A 10,846-nucleotide genomic window follows, 5' to 3' on the forward strand; every position below is an offset into this window, starting at 1 on the left:
AAGTCCTCCCTCAGTCCTAGGTTGTTTCTTGCTAATCATCCAATACGATTAATAATTTAACGAGCCTTCCGAAACACGAAGTAACTTTGTATGTATAATATGATCACCCATCCATAGACCAACTTCGGCCAGAGTAGCTTAACCTTAGATAATGATCCGCGCGGCAGTTGTTACTTAGCCATGAGTTCCTCGAAAAACCTATATAATATAATTTTAAGACATATAATCAAACATCAGCGTGACACATAACTTGAGGACTGACCTTTCCTTAGGACGAAGAATAAGCATTGGCATTCAACATGGCAATGCTGCCAGTCTTCTGGGCACGTTGCAAGGACGGCGATGCGGATATATTTTATGATGCCATTTTAATCATATTTTTATTTTAAAAATTATAAGGCACTAGCCGACTTGCGCAACTTCGCTTGCGTCACATTGGTCGTAGCGTAATGATATATAGCCTAAAGCCATCCTCGATAAATGGGCTATCTAACTCTGAAAGACTTTTTCAAATTGGACCAGCGGTTCCCGAGATTACTGCGTTCAAACACACAAACTCTTCAGCTTTATTATATTAGTATAGATTATTATATTAGTATAGATTCTTAATTTCTCCAAACCGATCACGTTATTGTACAATGTAATATGAAGCTTTTTGCGGCTTTATCCTTGTATCAAGTTCAGCACTCACAAGGCTTCGAAGCTCAGGTGTCTTCGACAATCAATGAGGATTTCATAAGATTAGTAGATTGTGGCAAATGTGGCGAGTGACCTTATAAGTTCTTTGAATCTGTCGAAAATTCTTGACTGTTTTTTAAGGACCGGTCAAATAATCTTCTTTCTTTAATAAGTGTCGGCTAAAACCACATAAATAAAATCGGCTAGATTATAAAAGGAATTTTCACAATTCCTTCATAAACTTTTTATTTATCAGACTTTTTATTTATCAGACAGGTCATCAGATATCAATTACAAATTAAAACTATGGCGCTAGCTCAAGGTGTTCACAATCACTTTTTAAAGTCAACTCCCGCGCTAAGAATAGCTTTTGTATAGCGGGGACTTTTACAAACATACAAACAACGGCCACAATTATGTACAACCAGACCGGACATACATAATAATTTGTGGATTTCACAAATAAATAACTAACGGTTCCGAGCGGGAATCAAACCCACGACGCAATCGTAGCGGCGCGGCGGGCGAGGCGACCTAACCACTGCGCCGCGGAGGCAGTCAAGATATGATGTAACCACATTATGTTTAATAGAAATCTTCAATAAAAATATAACAACAGTTCACAAAACAATAGTAGATTAAATCACAATACTTCAGATAACAGATTTTTATCTCCATCGGTTCAATTAACGTGAACAACGAGACTGGGCGTGGGTTCGAACCCGGGCGGGGCACATTACAGACCGATACGGCGATATACGGGGCGATTAACCGTAAACTGATATTTATTTGACGATACAAGATTTATGTTCAGATTAACTGTTTTACTAGGTCTGTAGTTTAGCGGAAATATCGACTAGTATGTATTGTAAGTTGTGCAAATACTTTTGAGATTATACAACGTTTTTGCAGATAAATTGTTTCGCTGATATCTATGATATTTAACAAGGAGGTAGTTGAAGACTAAAGGGTTAAACATAGGCTAAAATAATTGCTTTTAAGGGGATGAATTTTATTTTTTAAAGATAACTCCCGCACTAAGAATTGCTCTTGTGTCGCGCGGACTTTTACTAAAATATAAACAAAATATAACCAGTTCCGAAACAACTATTTGTGTACTGCAAAAATATTGGAAATCAAACCGACGACCTCTTGATGCAGTGGTAGCAGCCTGGTGACCACCTAGGCACCTAACCTAACTAACTGTTTGAACATAAATCCTTGTTGTCTCAGAATCTTAGGTATAAACTAAATGTATTGTAATTTTATTAATAAATCCTGTTTTCCATATGAAAAGTAAACAAGTTATTTTTAAATAAATAATTTAGTGCAAGAATGCCGCTCGCTGGTCGTAATTTAAGGGCGGCGCGCACTCGCGACTATTAGGCCAATTACACATGAACGATTGCGCGACTGTTCTCAGACATTGCCTTAAACAACCTGATACGTGGATATTTATAGGATGAATAAAAATGTAAGGGAGCTGGGAATAGCTACATTGTTGTATAGTGGGTTTTATTTCACTAACTACTGCTCTCGACTGTAGTTGTTTTTAAGGTTTTTTTTGGTATATTAGGGTTATTTTTGAGGATAAAAAGTATTTTATGATATGCAAGGACAATGTAGGTTTTTATCAGTAAAAGAATTTTTTAAATCAGTTAAGTGCTTTCAGAGATATTGGTCTATTAGGTAACAAGTAAAGTTTGAGTTATTATAATTTAGGGAGTCCCTGTTTTTTAATTTTTTATTGTGTAAGCAATCACTTACAACGGGAAGAAGTTGCAAGTTAAATGAAATCTGTGGGTGTTCGGTTGATTAACTATAGCTTTAGCAAGTAATCTTTTTTAAAGTTGAGATTCACAGACATAATATGTACAGACGGCGGCATAACATACAAATAGTATTTTTTCATTATTTATTTATATGTGTAAGGAAATCTCAATAATAACCCGGAGTTGGGTAATTTATTAAATGGGAATAACATTGCTAATGGCGAAACGTGGGTGCATTTTATACACCTCTGCCTACACGTTCGGGTGTAACAGACGTAACATGATACAAAAAATATAAATTAATTAAAATAAACCTTTCACACTACTTGACAATCAACTGGTAAGAAAAAAAGCTAGGCTGTTAAATTGAATTATCTTGTCTTATATATTACTTTTAATCATTATCGTTTGTGTATATTCCCCGGTGTAGTGTAGTACTCGTATCGTGAAGGCTATCGTAACGGCTTACGATCGATATAAACAACACGCGATGTCAATCGAAACAACTGCCTCTATAAATAGAAATAATATATTTTAGGGCAATTATTGTAATGAGCTTTTCGTTGAGTTGTATACTTGAGTAAGGCTTGTGGCGTATGCCGATTGACGATTTTCGAAATTCGCGAATGTATGATTCGGATCTTTGCCGATGCGAATGTCCGCAACACCAGAAGTGAAAAATTAGCTTATTGAATTTGCTTGAGAGTTTCCTTGAAAAAATGACTGTGAGTTTCTTGCTACCTTTTCTCATAAGGCTCGTTTTCGCTCTCCGAGCTAGCGATTAATAAAATTTAAACTTATAACGACTACCATTTGCGTATACGTAAATGGAATGTATCATCACTACATAGTATAAAACAAAGTCGCCCATTTTGTCTGTAGTCCCTTCGTATGCATAAAACTTTAAAACTACGCAACGGATTTTGATGCGGTTTTCACTAATAGAAAGAGTATTTTCTCCGACAGGTTTTTATATATAATTGAAATACATTGAAACTATATTAGCTGAGTTATAGCGATTTATGTCCAAGAAGTCAGAAAAAAAATCTAATTGAAGATTGCATTTGTGCGTGCGCCGCTTATACCGTTGGATACAAGTAAGAACAATGTATAGCAAAAACATTGGTCTTTATTAGTTCTACAAAAAAGTCCGCGATGACATATATCCAGCTTTTTTATTTAAGTCACAAAAACTACTTTTCTGTATTAAAAAAACATTTAATTCGTTGGGTGATGTTTAACTGGTGATATAACCAATAATACATATATCCTTATCAAAATAAGTAAGTTCATCATCACGAGCATTTAATTTAGATTATTTTTGCAGTTTACAGTGTGTTATTTAGACATATAGTTTAAGAGATATCACGATATTAGTATTGCGGCACGGTACGGGCCGGCCGCGGCGGCGGGGGCAGCGACCCTAATAATAGTTAGATGTATATAACAAAAGTAGGTAAGTACATAAAAAAAATCAAAAAATATAAAAAAACGGTACATAAAAAATAAATAATATTAAAAAGTAGGTACTACGACTTTGATCTATACATATAAGACAAAAAAAAATCTGTACATTACTTAAATATTTTTTCCAAAAACTGATAGGGGGGGCGATCAAAGAAGAGTCACAGAAACCAAAAAACATTTCAATATTTTTTCACGCAAACGAAGTTGCGCGGGTCAGCTAGTTATTGTATATAATGAAATCTATTGTAAAGTATTAAAGAGTGGCCAGGAGTTTCTTGCCAGCTCTTCTCATTGGTTTGCCAACTCTCTGTATCATCGACTATCATAAGTGTCAGCATTTGACCGATTCGTTTTTTTCAAGTAAATTATTTGATTTTGATCTTAATTAAATTTGATCTTTTTTTGACCTAACCAATTTTATTACCAAACGTACCTATTTTAAAAATATATCACTTTTTTCTTATTATTGCATTATTATCTACTTAAGTAATACTCGGCAACAAAAGCTCCATTTGGATACATCTGATACAGCTATCGACATCCAAACTCCAAACTAATTCTCGTAACAAGGCTTCGTTAACTAACTGCAGAAAAACATCAGCGTAAAACCCCTCACCACGCTATTTAACCTGCCAATCAAACTAACAATTACTTCAGTTACTACACAATCAATATTGTACCTTACACAATCTCCACGTGGTACAGCGCGGTACACGATGGTACGAGACACCGCAATAAAATCGCGACGCAACTCGCACGCACCACGTCGCGATTTTCACGACACTGTGAATTAATGGGATCTTGACATGGTAACCTGTAATGAAATAACTTCAGGTTTGATATATTTTGGTAAATACACATTAAATCATGCCTTGTTTAAGGGTTAATATTTTGGTTAATAGGCACATAAAAGCATGCCTCGGTTTCATAGTAGCAGTAAAAGTACAGAGAATGCCAGTTTATATAATTCCTGTAATTATTTTTCTTCAATTTCGGTAAGCTTTCAACATGAAAAAAAAAGTAGTTTAGGCCATTTCAGTTCAGACGTATACAGTGTTAGTAATCGAAGCAGAAGCGTATTTCTTTATGATAGTAATTTCACATTTTCATAATAATAGAGAAATTAAGCTATTCAAACCGCCTCCACCAGTGTCGAATTTGTTACCATGGCTGGAGAGAATTATTATCATACTAGTAGATATCAATAGATTTATAAAAAAAATTATACCTAGATATTGTCTTCTTATTAGATTATTCCGAAAAAATAAAGAAATCAAATTTATAGGAATATTATTGCCACCCCATTTTTTACTCTAGTAATAAAGAAGTCACAGAAAGATAATTTTACAAAATACAAGTTACTTGCCGTAAAAATTTTCTATTTCCCCTCTCTTCATCATCCAATGACACGATATCCGACTTACCTAGAAACGCTGCCTCTCTCCTTTAATACAACTGACATCTACAGTCATTACCTGCTCTATTGTTCTGTGAAATTATACAAAAACTATAGATAACTCCAATTTAACTTCTCATTCCAATTATTGAGGGTATTGGGGTGACAAATTGTGCAAAACATTGAAGACTTGTAAATAATTTACGGTATTTTTGCTCTAAGTACGTCTAAAATGTTCTTTATGTAGTAGACATTTTGATTGTAAGATACTGTAAACAAAGTACAACCAGACCCCGAAATAACTATTTGTGGATCGCACAAACAATTGTTTCGTGTGGGAATCGAACTCACGTCCTTTCGACGCAATGGTATTGCCGTAGAGACCTTAACCACTCCGCCACGGAGGCAGTCAAAGTGGTCACTATTATAGGTTAGACCCAGAAAAAAATGTTTGTGTGATAAGCTTGTATCTATAAACCGTTTCCGAGCTAGTGATACTTTCATTAGTGTCAACATTTGACCTAAATTAATAAAAAAAAAAGATTATTCTGAGCTTGCAACGTAAAATGACATACATATATTACATTATGCAAAAAGAATATTAAAAGAACTTTTTACATGATAAAAGGAAAAAGGAAAACACTTTTACATTAAAAAAAAATGTAAGTAAATTAAATAGGCCCTTTCTCATTCCGGGAGGAAACCGTTGCCCAATGGGACAGTAATGGATAAAAAAATAGGAGTTTAGGAAAACATGCCTTTACTTTCAACTTAGTCAACAATCACAAAAAAAACTTTAAAACGCAACTAAATTCAGATTTGTCGTTTAAAATTCCATAAAGTTAACAGTCGTAAAATATCTCTGAGTTGATCGTAATCCGCCATGATTTCTTAATACTATATCGATAATGGTTTTTATGATACAACCGTGTTATAAGCCGGTGGTAAGGAGTATCGGTTTATTTATTAGCATTTTATCGTATGGTTAGAGGTAAGCCTAGTGTCAAAGCTGTTCAAGCCGCCCGAAAGGCCTATGACATGGCTTAATGATTTACAAATGTTGAAACCGACTTTTACGTGCCCTCTGAAGCACACAGAAGCTCAGTTCAAATACCACTAACCGATCACCTATCTATAGAATGACCACCCAGTGTTGCTTAACCCATAGGCCGTTTAACAACCGGCTATGAGCGCCTCAAGTTAACATTATGAATGACTTTGGCCTCCTTTGCCTCGCGCAGTCGGGTAAATATCTGTGAGCTGATCATATCCACCATGATTACTAAATACCAAGTCGATAACGTTTTTATGATACAGCCGTGGTGTAAGCCGGTGGTAAGAAATATCGGTGTAAAAGATCTTTCGGTATTTACTAATGAAGCTCCTGGGAATTTGAAATATTATTCAATGGTCGAAGCCTACAGTTTTAGGATTTTTGTTGTCATTTTTTTCTGATAATTTTTGGTGTTAACTTTGTTTGGTATCCGGTGTTTAAAGTTTTTTTTAAATAGTAGACGATAAATGACGATGTGTGGTATTTCTGTTTAGTAAGTATCTTTAAAAAAGAGATTGTCTTGGTTTGGCTAAGCCCCTCAATCGATTTAAATGAAATATAGTTAAAGATCAGAAATCAAACATAGGCTACTTTTTCGAAAATCGTCCTTTTAAAAAGGCTCATTTCATGTCGTGCCCAAGGGAATGAAATATTGGACTACACTAATTGTTCAAATAATGCCTTAATCTTCTAAGCTCTGAAACATCATAATAAAATCTTGCATGCCTAAGATTTATTTAAAACTTTTCTTGAGGTCGAGCAATGTCCCCAACCCGCACTTGGCCAGCGTGGTGGACTTAAGGCGTAATACCTCCCTCCTTCTGGAGGAAACGCTTGTCCAGCAGTTGTACAGTAAATAGTTGATAAAAAAATCCTTTAATCTAAGATTTCATACAAGCAATTCCTCCAAGATCAGTAGAAGTCCTTCACTTGTATTAAATTAGCACAACACCTCAAGACAACACTACGGTCGGTCGCACTGTCTACGTATCGATTACGCGGTCACATGCCAATGCACCTCATACTGTAACGATACCCCTTGACCACTCGCAAGTGTCAACGCACTTGTCCTAACTTTATATAATAAGATCAATAACATAATTATTAATTTTATCCTCCCGGAATGAGGGAAGGGTTAGGCCTTGAGTCCACCATGCTGGTCAAATGCGGATTGAGGACTTTTATTGGTAGTCCTTCAAGTCACCTACTTTATCACAAAAAAATCTAACGTATAGTATAAAAATATTGTCTGACATCCCTGTATTTTCACGCTATCCCCTGAGGGGTCGGCAGAGCTGATTGCCGTGAAATTATCCACAGTACGAGTGGCGCCGCCATCGTAGTTAAAATGACACACGCACAACTTACTTTATTATATGTTGTAGATTAATATTTACTAGCTGTAACTGTGACTCTGTTCACGAGGATAACGGAAAATTAAATAGTTAATCTCTTTTGATATCTGACTAATCTAGACTCTGTACTAAAATCTGCAAAATTGATACTAAAGTAACGAAACCTTTCATTTTTATTCCCTTAAGATCTGTTGCATTAATTATGATTTTTTATTTTATGTGTACAAGTCGTGATAGTGTAAAATTGTTAATTGGTTTAATGTTATTGTTAAATCTTACATGAAGCATATGTTTTTGATACCTCTAATACAGCCAGTATTCGACCTATCCATATTTCAAGATCTCTATTCTTGAAACTCCTGAGTCCATTTGCAAGAAATTGACCATAATTAAACATATATCCTCGGACAGAAACTAAGATAATTTTGACTAAAGATCAACTTGGAAAGCAGATTTAAGCAGTAGCCATACTTTATGTAAAGAATGTTATTCGTGCACTAAGCCTTCAAACATGTGATTATACATGCCGCGGGGAAAGTGCGTGCTGAAGTCAGGTGCCCTGTATTCTCAGAAGATAGCGTTGTATACTAATAATTGTTTTGATCTTCTACTTCATAGAAACTATTTACATACTTCACAAACAGTCCAACTCGCTGAGGTAGCTTCCGTCAGCTTGTCTCCATACGATCTGTGGGACTTTTGCCGAAAACTCAAGCAAACGAAAGAGAAACGAGAAAATTTAATAAACTAGCGGCCCACCCGTACCGCATCAGTTTTACAGTTTATAAAACATTGACAAATTATGCAATCTAACCTTCCCCAGGAACGGGTCTTTTGGTGAAACCCACATGAAAATACGTTCGGTTGAGTTTTAGTTCACACACAACAGACAGAAAGACGCGACGAGGAGTCCCTGTTTTTAACCGACTTAAAAAAAGGAGGACATTCACAATTCGACTGCCCTATTTAATAATAGATAGTGAAAAGTAATGGCGTTGAATCATCGTCATCGAAACAAAGCAAGTCCACTGCATCTTATAGCTTCAAATTCCCATCACGAAACATAACACCTTGTACCGTGACCTTTATTCACCCCAAACGACTTGTGAGACAGTCCACTATAAACAATACTGCACACGATCGATACAGGCTGTGTCACGAGCTGGTCCTCACGACAATTGTGTTCATGGCTTTATTTTGTTCTAAATGTCATACATATGTTATGATTTTTTAAGGCGCCAAGATTCAGTTACGCTCACCGGTCAGCAAACGATCTGCGGGTTAAGGATTCGCGGTCATTATATAGATGGGTGAATGCATAGAGGTACTTGAGCTGGCCGTCTTCGTGTTTCGGAAGGCACGTAAAAAGTCGTTCCTGGTTATAGTTTACTAAGATAACATGTCGTTAAGCCATGGCAAAGACCTTTTGGGTGGCTTGAACAACTATGCCACTAGGTTGACAACTAACCATACGATAAGAAGAAGATTATATTTTTAAAATCTTTCCGTCTCTGTAGCGTGCAGTGTATCTGACTGATGAATGAAAGTCGCACTGAACTTACGGCTACTCTTTTCAATCGCCAGACAGATAGTCTACAACTTGGATTAACACAAGATACTTTTTACCCTGTAAAGTCTTTTCAATCGAACAAAGTCGCGAGCAGAAGCGAGTATTATTTTAAAATCGTATATTAAAATGCACCTGTCAGCATGTATTCTACCACAACAAAGCGCATTATGACAAAATCGTGACTTAGCCTCTAGCGTGCTGTTGTGGAAAAACCGCTTGAAAAAGAGACTTAGTTTTGCTTGAACGGATACTTTTATTTATTTTTTGCAATACAATAAATATAAATGGTATTATTGGTATATATAAACAGGAAAACACTAGAAATTTTTCTATTGCTAAGTTAATACTGTTAATGTTAGTGTGCGGCAATTTTATTGGATGGTCGGAGGATAAACAACTTTATCACTGTAAATATGAAGATACTTTTTATGCTGTTACTTGATTAATCAATACTTAAAACTCTCCCATTACATAGAGCGATAAAACTAGAAGTTAATAAAGTTATTAAAAGTCATCTTCTAAGTTAATTGTGCTCAAAAACAACAATGAAAAACAGGGTCTTTTTAATATCACACGAAAATCAAAAGTATCAATAAAAAGTATGATCAAAACTATGTTTTAAAGTTGCATTTTTTTTTCATCCGTTAATCAGGGTTGCACATCCAAAATGGTTATTTTTTTCATAATGTTATTTGGCGTGAACTTTATTATATCAAAAAACAATAAATTCTATACAGTTAAGCGAGTTTTCTATACTAGATCTGTTTTTATCAATACTTACAGTACTTTTTCACCATCAACACCAAAACTTATTTCACAAAACACCACACTTTGACCACAAACACAACACTATTTTTTATCAAACCGAATAACTACGTGACATTTTTACACGAAATTTAAAAAATATAACTTTTTACGATCGTGCGCGTTCGTGCGTCTCCGGCGAATGTCGGGGGAACACAAACTCGACTTCGCAAGAAAGTTTACTGTTCTTTTCACACTTAAGTAGTTTGTGAAAGGTGAAAAGAGATGCAGTATGAAGGTTGACTTTGGCAAAAAAGTGCAGCTTTTCGACGCTTTTCACGTAGTTAAGTTTTATTGTATGACTTTTATGAAGATTGTAATGTCCGGTGGCAGTTTGTGAAATGTTAAAGAGTTTGTTTTTTTGCAATTTAATGGTTTATTTGAAGACAGCAACAAAGGAACATTTTTAATACATAATTTTGTTGAACAACGTATTTTCTTTTGAAAATGCGAGCGTAGTATTTGAACTGATTTTGTAGGCTTAGTACATACTGTTATGTGGCACCTATATCAGTCGCAGTTTAAATTCCCCGCACGTGTGTTATAACACTCACTTACTGCAATAGATAGATTATTCACCGAACTTTTGTTGTGGCATCGCTTTACAGATACAACACTCACACGTAACAAACACTTCAGACAGTAGACATACCTATGTATAATGATATGTAAAAATGAAAGTAATCAGAAAGTTGAATGTAATTTTTGTTTGCAACATAATCTTACAAACTTCGGACCCATAGCTTCCTT

At 35.3% G+C, this 10,846-nt stretch overlaps 1 protein-coding gene across 3 annotated transcripts in view; it reads right to left on the reverse strand.

Annotated features, from left to right (window-relative positions):
• dgo (ankyrin repeat domain containing protein 6 diego) overlaps nucleotides 1–10,247 on the reverse strand; it is a 103,574-nt gene extending 93,327 nt beyond the window's left edge. For 2 of the 3 annotated variants that reach the window (XM_076123864.1, XM_076123861.1), the window contains exon 1: nucleotides 10,074–10,247. The gene's annotated coding sequence lies outside the window, so the exon portion shown is untranslated. Of the gene's footprint in view, nucleotides 1–4,597; nucleotides 4,732–10,073 lie in introns of all 3 variants that reach the window. The other variant, XM_076123863.1, reaches the window with a different exon arrangement.
• Between the last annotated feature and the right edge of the window lie 599 nt (nucleotides 10,248–10,846).

This window comes from Anticarsia gemmatalis, chromosome 16 (assembly GCF_050436995.1).
Source record: "Anticarsia gemmatalis isolate Benzon Research Colony breed Stoneville strain chromosome 16, ilAntGemm2 primary, whole genome shotgun sequence".
Taxonomy (NCBI): domain Eukaryota; kingdom Metazoa; phylum Arthropoda; class Insecta; order Lepidoptera; family Erebidae; genus Anticarsia; species Anticarsia gemmatalis.